Raw genomic sequence first — 17,249 nt, forward strand, 5'->3', positions numbered from 1 at the left:
TAACAAACAGACAAGTAGCAGAATATACAAAACAGTTGCGTTTTGATCACTTCCCAGGAGTTGTGCATTCAATTTACCAGTGACTTCATGTTTCTACTAGCCTTTTGCTGATATCCTAACTACACATTAGTTCTTTCCACCCCACATGGAAAATGACAGTATTGGCATACTTTAATTAACTCCAGATAATTTTCTCTATTTAGAACTCTGAGAAGTTGATCTCTCTCCAGAGGACCCCAGATAATAAAAAGCATTCTAATTCTCTAGAGTTGGGCCATTCAAAGCCAGTTTTAAACAAGAGGTTGAATGATGTCCCCACATGTTCAGTTTTATATATGGTGTTAGCATACTTCTGGTGATAAGGGAGTTTTGTTAATGACTCATATAAATGACAGCTTAATTTTTAGTTTTTAATAGTTGTGCTGTGTGCTTTGCTCTCATTTTTAATAGTTCACTGTGTGATTTGTGTCCTGTTAGGAACAGGATTCTAACAAAGCCTAACTCTGGGTGAAATCTGGAGTTTATCATCAGGCCCCTGGCCCTGTTGTATCACCCTTTCCCACCTTGATGGTAGTCTCCCTGTTTTCCTTGTGTGCAGTGCCCTGAGGAGATCTTTTTCACACATTTAAAAGTCTTCTTTCATCAAAGTATCTGAAAGTTAGTCACATGAAGTTGCAAATAACAGATAATAGCTTAAAGTGTCACTCTTCTCTCCTAGACTCCTACAGGACAACCAGGGACAATCATCTTCACAGGAACCTATCCTCCCTGCTGGGTATGTAATTTGCATAATTTATAGGGCTGGGTGCAAAATGAAAATGTGCTTATCTTGTTAAAAATCCAGGAAAAAAACTGTAATTAAAATACTAAAATATAAAGCCTGCGTGGTGGCTCACGCCTGTAATCCCAGCACTTTGGGAGGCTAAGGTGGGCGGATCACTTGAGGTCAGGAGTTCAAGACCAGCCTGGCCAACATGGTGAAACCCTGTCTCTACTAAAAAGACAAAAATTAGCCGGGCACGGCGGTGGGGCGCCTGTATTCTCAGCTGCTTGGGAGGCAAGAATCGCTTGAACCTGGGAGGTGGGGATTGAAGTGAGCCAAGATCGTGCCACTGCACTCCATCCTGGGCAACAGAGTGAGATTCTGTCTCAAAACAAACAAATGAACAAACCCCTAAAATATAAAGCTTTTTTTTAAAAAACAATTTTTATAAAATGTAATAGGGATAATAGTGATATATGAGTAATGACTAAACCTAAAAATTGCAAAAATGTACCATTTTTTGTTTCACCAATTTATATAATACAATGGATAATAATACTTTATTAATGTGAAATCTTGATTGGTCATAAGATTTTTCTGACTCACTTCTCTGCAAATCATTTCTAAAGCCATCAAAATTTATATATATATATATATATATATTTTTAAAAAGGGGCTATGCTAATCTTCTCTGTATCGTTCCAATTTTAGTATATGTGCTGCTGAAGTGAGCACCAAAATTTATATTTTCAAGATGATGACAGCAGAGTAAGAAATAAAAATAAAATCCTAAGCCTCCCAACCAACTGAATGGAGTTCCTCTCAGCCAAGTGGACCCCAGAGGAACCTTAAAAACTGAGTTCCCAGCCATAAGGGGATGGGAGGTCAGATATACCTCAATATGCCCTATCCATATTCATCTTTAACCAGAAATTTTTCCTAAGGAGTACACGGAAATCAGCCCTGGGGAACAAGATACAGATGACTCTACTTCATTGCCTTTAGCCAGTCATCTGAGGCCATGACTGGACTCCCCCTTCCTTTTTGTGTTTTTTTTTTTTTTTTTTGAGACGGAGTCTCGCTCTGTTGCCCAGGCTGGAGTGCAGTGGCGTGATCTTGGCTCACTGCAAGCTCCATCTCCCAGGTTCACGCCATTCTCCTACCTCAGCCTCCTGAGTAGCTGGGACTACAGTCGCCCGCCACCAAGCCCGGCTAATTTTTTTTGTATTTTTAGTAGAGACGGGGTTTCACCGTGTTAGCCAGGATGGTGTTGAAGATCTCCTGACCTCGTGATTCACCTGCCTCAGCCTCCCAAAGTGCTGGGATTACAGGTGTGAGCCACCATGCCTGGCCTTTTTGTGGTTTTAACACAGCAACTAACCAGCATTCCTTCCTGATAAGAGATCACTGACCACAGAGTGGTTCTCAGCAGTTTGCAGAAGATGCACGTTGAGGGTTTTTGTGTTCTCTGTTTCACCTTTTGATGTCAGAGGGCCAAAAACTCCACCCTTGGATCATGCAAGCATCATCATTTTTTGAACATGTGATGCATGAAGAGGCATGAAGCCCAATTGCACATGCGCATGTTTCTCTTTTCATAAATATTCATGACTCCTCCTATTGTGTACTAAATATGTGTACTTAGCCAAGCCATTCATTATACATTCCTGTTTTATCCATCTCTGCCTCGAAGTACCTGTTTCTGACTTCTGTCACAGGCTACACTTCCCAGCCTGTAGGAATGGCCACCTTGCAGATTGCAACACTTCATGAGAAATAAACCTCTTATTTCAAAATTTATGAACCTCACCACTCGTTAGTTGACAAGAGTATTAACCTAAGCATGGGGCCCCTCTTGGAGCAGGGCCCTTATGACTGCATAGGTTGCTGCCCATGAAGCTAGCTAGCCCTGCTGACCTTGTTGCTGGTTTTCCAGGAGTAGATGCTGAGATTGTGCTTGGTGTACAGAGTATTTATTAGGAATCAACATCCGTGGATGAGAGGAGGAGGAAGCAGTCTTGGGCAGAGGGAAAAGTCAAAATGTGATGCAATTGTGACAAAGCTTTGGCCATTCCTATGGGATGTTCTGGACCATACACGGCCCATCAGAGATGCTAGATTAAGCCAAAATGTCTGTGTCTTTATACCTTGCTTCTATCAGTCATTGGATGTGAACTGCCCCAACTTTGGGAGGTGGGATTAGCAGAAAGTTTCCAGGTCTCAAATCCTTTAGAGTTTGTTTCAGTTGCAGAGAGCTAACTCAACCGAGGGCACGGCCCTCCCAGGCTGAGCAACATCCTGCTTTCTCTTCTGAAGAAAACAGTAGCAAACCAAATCCAGCTCTCTATATATGATAATATATCACAGCCAATAGCTGAGGTCAAGAATAGTAGATTGACCACGTGTGGTGACTCACGCCTGTAATTCCAGCACTTTGAGGTGAAGGTGGGAGGATTGCTTGAGGCCAGGAGTTTGAGACCAGCTGGGCAACATAGTGAGACTCTGTCTATACAAAAAATTAAAAAAAATTAACCTGGTATGGTAATGTATGCCTGTAATCCCAGCTACTTGGGAGGCTGAGGTGGGAGGATCACTTGAGCCTGGGACGTTCAGGCTGCAGTGAGACATCATCGTGCCACTGCACTCCAGCCTGGGTGACAGAGCAAGACCCTGTCTCAAAAAGAAAAAAAAAAAAAAAAAGGAAATTGCTTTAACATTAGGGAATCAGAGAATCAGTCACTGATGGATTGATATATATTAACAGAATGATGCATAAAGATACAGATATAGAAAGGTTGAAAATAAAATGATGGAAAAAGATATACTATGTGAACATTATGAGAAGGAAGCTGGCATAACTATATTAAAATCAGACATAATACTTTAAGGCAAAAATCATTATTAGAGTTAGAATGAGGTTGTTTGTGATGATAGAGGCTCAAATCAAGAGGAATGTTAAAAAGGAAGAGGGATAACTCAAGGGAAGGTCAGCGAAGATTGTGGAGGAAATTGTGTGTTTCCAGGAAGCTCCAGGCTCCTCACATTTTCCCCACCAGCCAGCAGATAGATATTCCATAGTTTAATTTCTTTAGCTTAGTGCTTTATTGTATAGTTAAAATTAAAAAAAAGAAAGCAAGAAAGGAAGGAGCCATCAAGTTATGAAAGGACATTGAAGAAACTTAAATACATATTACTAAGTGAAATAAGTTGTATTAGTCCATTTTCATGCTGCTGAAAAAGACATGTCTGAGACTGGGTAATTTATAAAGAAAAAGAGGTTTAATGGACTCACAGTTTCACATGGCTGGGGAGGCCTCACAATCATTGCAGAAGGTGAAGGCACATCTTATATAGCAGCAGACAAGAGAGACCTTGTGTGGGGAAACTCCCATTTTTAAAACCATTAGATCTTGTGAGACTGATTCACTATCATGAGAACAGCACTGCAAAGACCCGCAAAAGTCGTTATTAGAGATAGAATGGGGTTGTTTGTGATGATAGAGGCTCAAATCATTTTTCCCCATGATTCAATTACCTCCCACCGGGTCCCTCCCACAACATGTGGGAATTGTGGGAGCTACAATTCAAGATGAGATTTGGGTGGGGACACAGCCAAACCATATCACTAGCCCATCTGAAAAGGCTACATAACATATAATTCCAAATATATGACATTCTGGAAAAGGCAGAGCAATGGAGACAGTAAAAAAAAAAAGATTTCTGGGTGTTTGGTGAGGGGTAGATGAACAGGCAAAGCACAGAGGATTTTTAGGGCAGTGAAAATACTCTGTCCGATACTATAATGGTGGATACATATTATCATATATTTGTCAAAACCCATAAAATATACCATACTAAGAGGGAACCCTGAAGTAAACTACAGTGATAATGACATGTCAACATAGGTTCATTGATTTTAACAAATGTACCTCACTACTGTGAGACATTAATAATTGGGAAGCTGTGTGTGTGTGAACATCTTACTTTCTTCTCAATTTTTTGTAAAGCTAAAACTGCTCTGAAAAATAAAACTATTAATTAAAAAAATTAATAGGAGTCTGTGTACAGAGATTCTTTTTGTACAAGGAAAAAAACCAACTCAAATTAAGCCAAAAACAAAAGTAAATGCATGATAGGTCTTGGTCCTGCTGCTTGATGACTTAAATCTAAGGTTATGGCAAAACATCTGAAGCTCATTGCCAGGCTGTGATGGTGCAGGACCCTAAACAGAATGCTCACAATGGAGGGGCTCATGACATTAAGCCACAGAGGCACTATGAGAAGCTTGCCACAGGTGACAGCGACAAAGCTGTGAAACTTGCCTGTGGATCTATAATTTGGAAGTGGCCCACAAGATGAACTCCATGGGAAAGAGTTGGGCAGATAGATCCATGGCAGGGCTGCTGAGTCCTGTGTGCAGGACACCCAACGCAAAAACCTCATCCATTTTGTGCTGTCGCCTCTTTTCTTCCTCCAAAAACCCATATGATGTATATTTCTCTTACTTTTTTCCCTGCAGTAAACCTAATCCTATAGATGCAAGAAGGCCTGTATATACAGAAGCAATCCCTGCAGTCAGCAATGGAGCCTCTCTTCTCTTAAGTGATAGAGAAACTGAGTCACAAAATAGTCTAGGAGTGGAATGATGGTTGCTAGAGGATACAAGGAGTGGGAAATGTGGAGTTGGTGTTCAATGGAGATAAAGCTGCAGTCTTGGAAGATGAAAGATGAAACCTGAGGTTTTGCAGATGCATGGTGTGATGGTTGCATAACAATGCGAATGTCCTTAGTGCCACTGCACTGTACACTTAAATGCTAAACCTAGTACATTTTATGTTGTATATATTTTATCACGGTAAAAAATGTCCAAAGTAAATGCATGCTAAAGATTCTGGAATGTCATTGTAAAACCAAGGTAGAATACACATGCCTCAGGAATAACCTAAACAGAGACTCAGATAACATCGGGATCCCCTTTTCAAGGTGGGAGGAAAAGTGCCCAAACTTTATTTTTCACAGCTTCAACCATCAGATTCAAGTCCAAAAATCTAGGGAAAAAACTCATTGACCCGTGTTGGGTCAGGTACAGTCTCCCATATCAATCAACTATGCACAAAATGTGCCCATGCCACCAGGACTGTGGGGTGTGTGGTGGCCAATTTTGGTAAATACTCCATGTGCATTTGAAAAGAACACGGACTTTGCTGCTGTTTGGTGCAGTATTCTACATATGCTAAGGGGGCTAAGTTTGTTAATTGTGTTATTCAAATCTTCTATATCCTTATTGGTATTTTTGTCTGCTTGTTCTATCCGTTACTAAGAGTATTGTATTAATATCTCATATTAAGATTGCATATTTTCCTTTTTGTCTTGCCAATTTTTATTGTACATATTTCTTGGCTATGTTGTTATAAGTATACAGTTTTACTACATCTTCCCAATGAATTGATCTTTCATGATTATGAAATGTTTCTCTTTATCGCTAATAATGCTTCTTGCCTCAGGGTGTTCTTTTTCTGATATTATATAGCTATATCATCTTTCTTTTGGTGTTTGCATGCATTTCTTTCTGTACTTTTATTTTTAACTTTTCTATATCTTTATAGTTAAGCTATGTCCCTTTGTTGCTTTTAACTAGGCTGAGAATTTTTTTAATGCTGTCATTTAGATTTAATGGAATTACTAATATGTTTGCATCTAAACCTACTTTCTTCTTTTTGCTTTTTGTTTGTCCCATCAAGTCTATGTTTTCCTTCCTCTCCTTTTTTTTTTTTGCTTTCTTTTGGATTAACTATTTTTTATTATTTCATTTCACCATTAGACTGGTTTTTACTATCCTTTTGGTGGTTATCCAAAATGTCAATAATGCAGAGGCTAAGAAACCCTGACTAACCTCTTATTTTCTCTAAACTGGCAGTAAAATCTAGAGGTTTGATTGGATTCAGTTTATTTTTTGGGGGGTGGACAGAGGTCTTCACAGATGAACCTATATTGTACACCGTATTATATGAGAAGGCAATAATGTCCCATGCATAGATGCACAGATTGATAAGTGGGCTTAGGTGTTTCAGTCAGATCCATCTATTATAAAGTTCTCCATTCGTCTTTCATCTAATTGTGTTAGCAACCATTGGTGATGGCTACCTAGACTCATTATGTCATTAAGGGTTGCAAGACGGTGACTCCTCTATCACTTGTTGTCCTATTCGCTGCAATTCTTAAGAAGAGCATTGCCTTGCCAACTACTTACAGTCCACACAGGAAAGGTAGGATAAATGCATGATTGATGAAGCAGGAAAAGAGTGTTACTATGCAATATTACACCAAGCACTTGGTTTTAAATTAATCTGAGGCCTGTTGGAGGAAACAGACGTCTAGGGGGCAGCAGAGACCACCAGTTGCTGGAGCCATCATTGATACCTTTAACATGAGTTACCTCTGACTGCTGTCGCTGCGCAGTTTAATTTCAGCTGGCTAGAATCCCAGCTGCTCTGAGAGGCCATATTCCCTTGCTGGCTGCAGTGAGGAGCTGGGTTTGTCTCTGGTGCCTCCTGGTCCTTGTTACCTGCTGCTGGAAGGTGAGGGAATATCTCACCTGGGACTAGCAGAGAAACCCAGCAGTCCTGTGTTGGGGCTAAGGGGGAGATGTGGAGGGGAGAGTGGACTCTGTGACAAGAATGCAGACTCCATCAGTTCAACTCCCTGGGTGCATTCTACATAAAGTGATCGTTGGTCACTTTAAACAGTGTCAATATGGTATCTTGGATAAATGTGTGGGCTTTTAGCTAACACACTTGGGTTCCAATCCTACTCCTGCTACTGAGGAACTGTGGATGAAGCTCAGCTTTCTCACCTGTAGAATGTGGCTGGTGATAGTTGCTATTGCACGGCATTGTTGCAGAAGCAGGAGATGGTGTGTGTAAAGGGGTCAGCCGGGGACCTGATGAGCAGGCGTGTGTGTGCACCTGTGTGCTGTCGGAGCAGGGAGCCCCTCACTGTTCCCTGGTGAGGCTTGGCCCAGCTCCGAGGCTGATAGCTGTGTTCAGTGCCCAGCAGCATTTCGCCTCCAGAGAAGTGTAGCTAGACAGGGTGCACAGGAGGGCTGGGCTCCGGGCTCGCATGCCCTCTGTGTCAGATGAGCACAGGAAGACCCAGGGTTAAAGTGACTTCTCCAGGTCACTCAAGAATGTGGCAGAGCAGAGGCTGGAATCTAGATTTGCAGACTCTCAGTCTTGAGCTTGTATTGGCTGCATCTAAGTTACTATTTTCTCTGGATACTCTTACTGCTTCTCGAAATCCTTAGGTTGTCTTGGTTTAAGTTGTAGTCGCAAACGTTTTCAGAGACTCACAAGTGAAATGAGCCCTCAGTATACATGTGTACTTTAATTCATACAATTATACTCATCACGGGCTTAACTATACTCTGTCTCTTACCAGTCCAAGAGTGTAAAATACAAAGTTTGAATATGACTTATATATTTAGCTAATTATTAATTCATCAAGCATGTATTGAACTCATATTATGTGCCAGGTTCTAAGTCACAGAAAGAAATTTGAGATAGGCTGGGTGCAGTGGCTCATGCCTATAATCCTAGCACTTTGGGAGGCAGAAGCGGGTGGATGACCTGAGGTCAGGAGTTTGAGACGAGACTTGCCCACATGGTGAAAACCCATTTCTACTAAAAATACGAAAATTAGCTGAGTGTGGTGGTGTGCACCTGTAATCCCTACCTAGGAGGCTGAGGTAGGAGAATCGCTCAAACCCGGGAGGTGGAGGTTGCAGTGAGCCGAGATTGTGCTATGCCACTGCACTCCAACTTGGGAGATGGAGCGAGACTGCATCTCAAAAAAAAAAAAAAAAAAAAAGAAATTTGAGATAAAGGGAATAGAGACATAAGGATGAAAAATACAGTCCCTGCACGCAAGGAATTTCAACTTTAATGGGAGTAGTGGGGAAGATATGGAACGGAGAAGCCAACCATTGATTACAATTCAGTGAGATGCATGGGCTAGCCTTTACCTTGAGAGACGTTCTGGAGGAGTGATATTTGAACTTAATCTAGAAAGGTGAGTCATGCCTAAGCAGGGAGAGACCAGAGTGACTGTCCTTGCAGCCAGAAAGAGCATAGAGGTGTGAAAAGGCATTGTGAGTTTGGGGGGTGTTTCCAATGTTAGTTCTGCATGGAGGAGATATGGGCAGACAGGGTTGTGATGGTGACAGGGCTGGGACACCCAGACGCTGAGGGTCACAGTGCTGTACCAAGGAGTTGGGCTATCATCTTTAAGGCAAGGTGAGGAGCATTGAAGTACCTTAAGTGACAGGATCAGACTGTGGAGATTGGAGGGATTTGAGAGATTTGGAAGGCTATTGTTGTGCTGCAGGCTAGAAGGAATAAAGAATTGTACTTAAGTCATGGCTGTGGGGATGGAGAGGAAAGAAATGACTCAAGGGATGGTTACAAGAAAGACTGGACAGGACATGTGTTTAAACAGTGACCATGGGAAGGATCTGCAGCAGTGTTTTGGAATGAACCTTGAGAAATTGCTACCATCTGCCCAAGTTCCCACCTGGCTATTACAGGTTCAGCTTGAGGCATTTCTCTAAAATTCCTTGTAAATTGAAAGTCTAACAAGAACCTATACTAACAAGAACCTGTTAATGTTTTATCCTCCTTTGCCTTTCCTTTGAAAACCCAGTGGAGAACTCAGTGTTCTCTTTGGACTAGTGACTGGGGAGCTGGGGACGGGAGATGAGGCTCTTTCCAAGTGCAGCCTAGACCCTAACTGCAAGGGAGAGTGACTGAGGGGCTGTGGATACCACCTTCCCAGCTGATTTCACTGCCAGGCCTGCTGTGGGAACAGGCTTGTTAGATTTGAGGCTCCTTGGGCAGGATTCTTAACTCGTAAATATCTCCCTCTCTACCTGCTGTGGGGATGTCTTTTTTTACTGTCCATGTTCAAAATCGGATTAATTGTAATCCTTGATTCATAATACTCTCATTATTATTAGTCAACACATGGCTTTCTTTACTTTTCTTTTCTTTTCTTTTCTTTTTTTTTTTTTTTTGAGACAGAGTCTCACTCTGTCACCAGGCTGGAGTGCGGTGGTGCAATCTCAGTTCACCGCAACCTCCGCCTCCCAGGTTCAAGCGATTCTCCTGCCTCAGCCTCCCGAGTAGCTGGGATTACAGGCACACACCACCATGTCTGGCTAATTTTGTATTTTTACTAGAGATAGGCTTTCACCACGTTAGCCAGGATGGTCTTAATCTCTTGACCTCATGATCCGCCTGCCTTGGCCTCCCAAAGTACGGGGATTACAGGTGTGAGCCACCGTGCCTGGCCAGCACATGGCTTTCTTTAATTTCTTTAAGTTATTATTAGTAGTATGATGAACTGGGCACAGTAGCTCATGCCTGTATTTCCAGCTCTCTGGGAGGCCAAGGTGAGAGGATTGCTTGAGCCCAGGAGTTTGTGATCAGCTTGGGCAACATAGGGAGAGCCCCATCTCTACAAAAAATACAAAAAATACGAAAAATTAGCCAGGCATGGTGATGTGTGCCTGTGGTCCCAGCTACGTGGGAGGCTGAGATGGGAGGATCAGTTGAGCTCAAGAGGTCAAGGCTGCAGTGAGCCACGATCACACCACTGCACTCCAGCCTAGGCAACACTGAGACTGTCTCAAAAACAAAACAAAAAGTATGATGAATTCCTATGTATCCACCACCCCACCCGAGAACTAAAAAATTACTTAAAACTTACATCTCTCTATATGCTCCTTCCTCACTTCGTTTCCCACTCTTCAGGGTGAAAGAGACCACTATTCTGATCTTCGTGTATATATTTTCTTTTTTTCATGAGTTTTATTTCATATATTTGTATGCATACGTTATATTTTCCACATTCAAAATTTCTCCACTAAACAGGGAAAAGAGAAAGACCCTTTACATGGAGAAGAGCTAATATGCACTCCTTGAAATTAGAGCCTGGCAGCTTCCCGTATATAATTCTTATTAAAAATATTAAAAATTGGCCGAGTGCAGTGGTTCACACCTATAATCCCAGCACTTTGGGAGGCCAAGGCGAGCAGATCACTTTAGCTCAGGAGTTCGAGATCAGCCTGACCAATACGGTGAACCCCCCCAATATCTACTAAAAATACAAAAATTAGGCAGGCGTGGTGGCGGGTGCCTGTAATCCCAGCTATTTGGGAGGCTGAAACGGGAGAATCGCTTGAACCTGGGAGGTGGAGGATGTAGTGAGCCAGGATCGTGCCACTACACTCCAGCCTGGGTGACAGAGTGGGACTCCATCTCAAAAAAAAAAAAAAAGAAAAAAGAAAAAAAAAGTTAAGAATTCCTCTTTCAAAAAAAAAAAAAACTTTCAATAGAATGAATAGTCCAAGAAAACATCATGTTGGTGCTCCAGCATGTTACCAAGCACCCCAGGGGGCATATGTCCCCAGTTAGAGAGCCACTTCTGGCAAGGTGGCTCTGATAGGCTGAGAGAGGTACAGCCCTCTGGCCAAGGAAGTCAGGGGCTAGCTGCTGGGGTTGCAAGCACACCAGAGCTTGTGAGTTTGCAAACATATAGGGCTCCAAGGGGTGTGGGCATTGATGTTATGTGCCACAGCAACCAGTCCCTTAGCTTGGTCAGTGACATGGGACCTGTGTGATCTGGCTTAAGAAGGTACCAGGGCCAATTAGATTTTTCTCTTTTGGCAATTTAGACAGAGAAACACAAAGGGATTATTTGCTAGTAAGTTGTGAGAGCTGTATTAGGCAAGTCATAAGACAGAGTTGGAGCTGGAGAGGCTATGATAGGCCATGGGGAAGTCCAAGTTTTGCTGGAGCAAAAACAATGAGTAATCAGCCGGATGCGGTGGTTCACGCCTGTAATCCCAGCACTTTGGAAGCCAGGTGGGCAGATCACTTGAGGTCGGGAGTTCGAGATCAGCCTGACCAACACTGTGAAACCTTGTCTCTACCAAAAATACAAAAATTAGCTGGACGTGGTGGCAGGCGCCTATAATCCCAGCTACTTGGGAGGCTGAGGCAGGAGAATCACATGAACCCTGGAGGTGGAGGTTGCAGTGAGCTGAGATCATGCCACTGCACTCCAGCCTGGGTGACAGAGTGAGACTTCAATTCCAAACAAACAAACAAAAAATAATGAGTAGTCCAGCGAGGCCAGCGGACAGCAGGACTGAATTAGACAGGTGACCAGAGCTGAAGCTTGCTAATGGGGGTGCAGCAGCGTAAGGACCCACCGTTCTGGTGCTGAGCCTGCTGGAGCCATGTGCAGCCGACATTCAGCAGAATTCACCTGCTGATTTTGGGAGGCCTGGCACCATCAAGGCTCTGGTTCTTAGATTTCTTGCTCTCACATATTCATAACTTACTTAATCCAACTTTACATCTACCCCTTGCCTGACCTGCGCCTGTACAGCTCAGTGTGACTGGAGTAAAGCACACAATCAAGGTATGGTAGTTTAAAAAATGCCCATAAATTATTTGGTATTCCTTACTTTAAGAGGTGGAGATAAATTCCTCTTTTGAGAGTGGGCTGGACATAGCAATTTGCTTCTAATGAATAGAATAAACCTGAAGTGAGTAGACAACTTCAGAGACTAGATTGTAAAAAGCAGTTCCCTCTCTGATTTTTGTATCACTTGTTCTGGAGGAAGTCAGCTGCCGTGTCATGATAACATTGAAACAGCCTAAGGAGAGACCTACGTAATGAAGAACCGAGGCCTCCTGCCCATGGCCATGCGAGTGAGCCATCCTGATAGGAGATCCTCCCACCACAGCTGAGCCATCAGTTGACTATAGCTGCAGTCGGTGTCTCATGAAAGTCTTAGAGGTCAGAACCATAAAGCTAAATTCCCAAATTCCCTATGCACCGAAATGGTAAGATAATAAATATTTGATGTTCTAGACCACTGAATTTGGGAAAATTTGTCATCTGCAAAAAATAAATAATATATGTGTTGATCTGTCTTACATTAAATTGATAGTCACTAACTCAACTGGCCCTTAATGCCACCTGGCAGCATCATATCTCTTATCCAATTTTCAATATCACTTATTTTATTTTATTTAAAAATTTTTTTGAGACAGAGTTTCGCTCTTGTTGCCCAGGCTGGAGTTCAATGGTGTGATCTTGGCTCACTGCAACCTCCACCTCTCAGGTTCAAGTGATTCTCCTGCCTCAGCCCTCCAAGTAGCTGGGATTACAGGTATGCACTATCATGCCTGGCTAATTTTGTATTTTTAGTAGAGATGGGGTTTCACCATGTTGGTCAGGCTGGTCTCAAACTCTTGATCTCAGGTGATCCACCTGCCTTGGCCTCCCAAAGTCCTGAGATTACAGGCATGAGCCACCATGCCCGGCCAGACCACTTACTTTATACCTCCTCTCTCTCTCTCAAATCTCCAACACCTCTGCCCCATTCTCACTCTCAGCTAATGCCCTTCACTCCTATTTCCAAGAGAAAGGTCAAAGCACTGAAAACAGAACTTCCCAAGGTCCAACTGTGACATCTATCCTCACACTGTGTCTGCCATCTACCCTGTGACAAGGGATGAACTGTCTGTGTCCTAAGGCCAACCTCTCCCCTTGGGCTCTAGATTTGATTTCCTCTTGGCCACTCAAAAACATCCCTCCTGAAATTCATCCCCCTCTCTATTTCTAGGTGGAAAGAGCATCAACCTGAGTCCAATCAGCTACTTACAGGTCAACTAAGAAGAGGACTGAGAGTTAACCATTGGATTGAGCAACATCAAGACCACCTGGATATTGGCCAATGGTTTTACCCTGACCATCTGCCCAGAGGGATGGTAAGAGAGAAAGGCAGGACAGAAATGAAAGGACAGTGAGAATACACACCACTTTCATGAAATTTTATTGTGAAAAGAAAGGAAGAGGCCCGGCGTGGTGGCTCACATCTGTAATCCCAGCACTTTAGGAGGCCAAGGCGGGCGAATCACCTGAGGTCAGGAGTTCGAGACCAGCCTGGGCAACATGGCAAAACCCCGTCTCTACTAAAAATACAAAAATTAGCCAGGCATGGTGGCGTGGGCCTGTAATCTCAGCTACTCAGGAGGCTGAGGCGGGAGAATCGCTGGAACCCAGGGTGCAGAGGCTGCAGTGAGCCGAGATCGTGCCACTGCACTCCAGCCTGGGTGATAGAGCAAGACTCAAGGTAAAAAAAAAAAAAAAGAAAGAAAAGAAGAAACAGGACAGGGGCATGGAGTCAAGAGAGATTAAACATTTTAAGGCAGGAGAAACTATAGCAAACTTGTATGGGAAAGAAAACGATCCAGTAGAGACAGAGAAAACTGATGCAGGTGCATCTGTGGCTGCTTGGCAGCAGGAACTGAGGTCAGGGAAGCATGTGATATAGTGACATGCCCAGCAAGAACAACCTCAAAGTACACTCGTAAGTCCCCATATTGCATGTGGAGCTCTGTGAAGGGTTGCACGATGAACTTGAGAGAGACACAGTTCCTACTTTCATGGCCTTGTTTTCTAAGACTAGGTCAGAGGACTCTCCACCTTTATGCCCTCTCTTTTCTATTGTATTGTATTGTATTGTATTTATTTATTTATTTATTTATTTAAGACAGGGTCTCACTCTGTCACCTAGGCTGGAATGCAGTGCCTATTTATGGGCATGATCATAGCTCACTACAGTCTTGACCTCCTGGGCTCAAGCAATCCTCCCAACTCAGCTTCCCAAGTAGGTGGGACTACAGGTGTGTACCACCACACCCAGTGAATTTCTTATTTTTTGTAGAGACAGCAGTTTTGCCATGTTGCCATGGCTGGTCTTGAACTCCTGGGCTGAAGCTATCGTCCCACCTTGGCCTCCCAAAGTGCTGGGATTATAGGCATGAGCCACTGCACCTAGCCTGTCCCTTTTCTAGCTAGTAGTTTTCTTTCAGAGGAAATCAAAATATCTCCCTATTTACGCTAAATATGAGTCCTGAACTGTTACAGCTGCTGGGGTAGATGAGGTTAGGGTCTCTGTCAAATGCCAGCATTCAGAGGCATATAAGAAGCACTCACTGTTTTCCTCTATTCACAACACATTTCGCTTCTGACACCAGATGTGTGGGTTTTTCCCCCACACTGAACAATTTTCCAACACCAGCTGGGTGTCCTACAATTTAACTCAATTCTGACACTAATTCCCTGGAGTTAGAACAAGTTAATGGCTCAGTCCTACAAGACCATCCCCACTTCAGAGTCCAATCATAAGTGGTGGGTCCCCAGGTCACCCACAACTTCTGTCTGGCTTGGTTACAAATTGGAGGTTCCCACGACCTCCTCCTCGTGTTCACTAATTTGCTAGAATAGTTCACAGAAAGCAAAGAGAAAAGTTACTAAGTTATGGGTTTATCATAAAACAACGCAATTCAGAACAGCCAGATGGGAGAGATGCACAGGGCAATGACATGGCCTGGCTGTGTCCCTACTCAAATCTCATCTTGAATTGTGACTCCCACAATTCCCACATGTTGTGGGAGGTAACTGAATCATAAGGGTGGGTCTTTCCCATGCTATCCTCTTAATAGTGAATAAGTCTCATGAGATCTGATGGTTTTATAATGAGGAGTTCCCCTGCACATGTCCTATTCTTGCCTGCCACCATGTAAGATGTTCCTTGCTCTTCTGCCATGACTGTGAGGCCTCCCCAGCCATGTAGAACTATGAGTCCATTAAACCTCTTTCCTTTACAAATTATGCAGTCTCAGATATGCCTTTATTAGCAGCATGAGAACAGACAAATACAGGCAAGGTATGGGGAAAGGGGTGCAGAACTTCCATGCCTTCTCTGGGCACACCACCCTCCCAGCACCTCCATGAGTTCAGCAGCCTGGAAGCTCTCTGAATTCTGTAGCTCAGGGATTTTTTTTTTTTTTTTTAGCTGTGACCTTGCCTTTCTCTCTCTTTCTCTCTCTCTCTCTCTCTCTTTCTCTCTCTCTCTCTCTCTCTCTGTGTGTGTGTGTGTGTAGATTTCTTTCTTTCTTATTATTTTTTAAACTTTTATTTTAGGTTCAGGGGTATATATGCAAGTGCTGCGGTTTGGAGTTGTGTCCCCACCCAAATCTCATGTTGAACTGGAATTGCCAGTGTTGGAGGAGGGGCCTGGTGGGAGGTGACTGGATCATAGGAACAGTTTAATGGTTTAGCACCATCCCTCTAGTGCTGTTTTAAAAGTGTGTGGCACCCCTCCTTCCTCTTGCTCCCACTATGTAAGATGTGCTTGCTTCCCCTTTGCCTTCTGCTGTGATTGTAAGTTTCCTGAGGCCTTGACAGAAGCAGAAGCCTATACAGTCTACAGAACTGTGAGACAATGAAACATCCTTTCTTTATACATTACCCAGTTTCAGTTACTTCTTTATAGCAGTGTGAGAATGGACTAATAAAAAAAATTGGTACCAGAGAAGTGGAGCATTGCTATAAAGGTACTTGAAAATGTGGAAGTGACTTTGAAACTGGGTAATAGGCAGAGGTTGGAAGAGTTTGGAGGGCTCAGAAGAAGACAGGAAAATGAGGGAAAGTTTGGAGCTTCCTAGAAACTTGTTGAATTGTTGTGGCCAAAATGCTGATAGTGATATGGACAATGAAGTCCAGGCTGAGGAGGTCTCAGATGGAGACCTCTCAGATGGAGCTTATTGGAAACTGGGGTAAGGTTACTCTTCCTATGTGTTAGCAAAGAGACTGGCAGCATTATGCCCCTGCTCTAGACATCTGTGGAACTTGAACTTGAGAGAGATGATTTAGGGTATCTGGAGGGAGAAATTTCTAAGCAGCAAAACATTCAAGATGTGACTTGGCTGCTTGTAAGAACCTACAGTCACATGCATAAGGAAATAAATGATCTAAAACTAGAACTTTTATTTAAAAGGGAAGCAGAGCATAAAAGTTTGGAAAATTTGCAGCCTGGCCATGTGGTAGAGAAAAAAAAATTTTCAGAAGAGGAATTCAAACCAGCTGCAGAAATTTGCATAAGTAAAGAGGAACTGAATGTTAACAGCTGAGACAATGGGGAAAATGCCTGGAAGGCATTTCAGCAAACTTCATGGCAGCTTCTCCCTTCACAGGCCCAGAGGCCTAGGATAGAAGAATGGTTTTGTGGTCTGGACCCAGAGCCCCATTGCCCTGCACAACCTCAGGACAGTGCTCCCTGTGTCCTGGCGGCTCAAGCTCCAGATATGCCTCAGGCAGCTGCTCCAGAGGGTGCAAGCTGCAAGTATTGGTGGCCTCCACATGGCATTAAGCCTGTGGGTGTGCAGAGGACAAGAGTTAAGGCTTGGGAGCCTCTGCCTAGATTTCAGAAGATGTATGCAAATGGCCGAATGTCTAGGCAGAAGTCTGCTGCAGGAGTGGAGCCCTCATGGAGAACCTCTACTAGGGTAGTGCAGAAGGGAAATGTGGGGTTGAAACCCCCATGCAGAGTTTCCAGTGGGGCACTGCC

At 43.3% G+C, this 17,249-nt stretch overlaps 1 pseudogene; it reads right to left on the reverse strand.

Annotated features, from left to right (window-relative positions):
- Positions 1-1,397: 1,397 nt before the first annotated feature.
- LOC112438354 (U6 spliceosomal RNA) lies at positions 1,398-1,498 on the reverse strand (annotated as a pseudogene).
- Positions 1,499-17,249: the final 15,751 nt, after the last annotated feature.

Source organism: Pan paniscus, chromosome 1 (assembly GCF_029289425.2).
Source record: "Pan paniscus chromosome 1, NHGRI_mPanPan1-v2.0_pri, whole genome shotgun sequence".
NCBI lineage: Eukaryota > Metazoa > Chordata > Mammalia > Primates > Hominidae > Pan > Pan paniscus.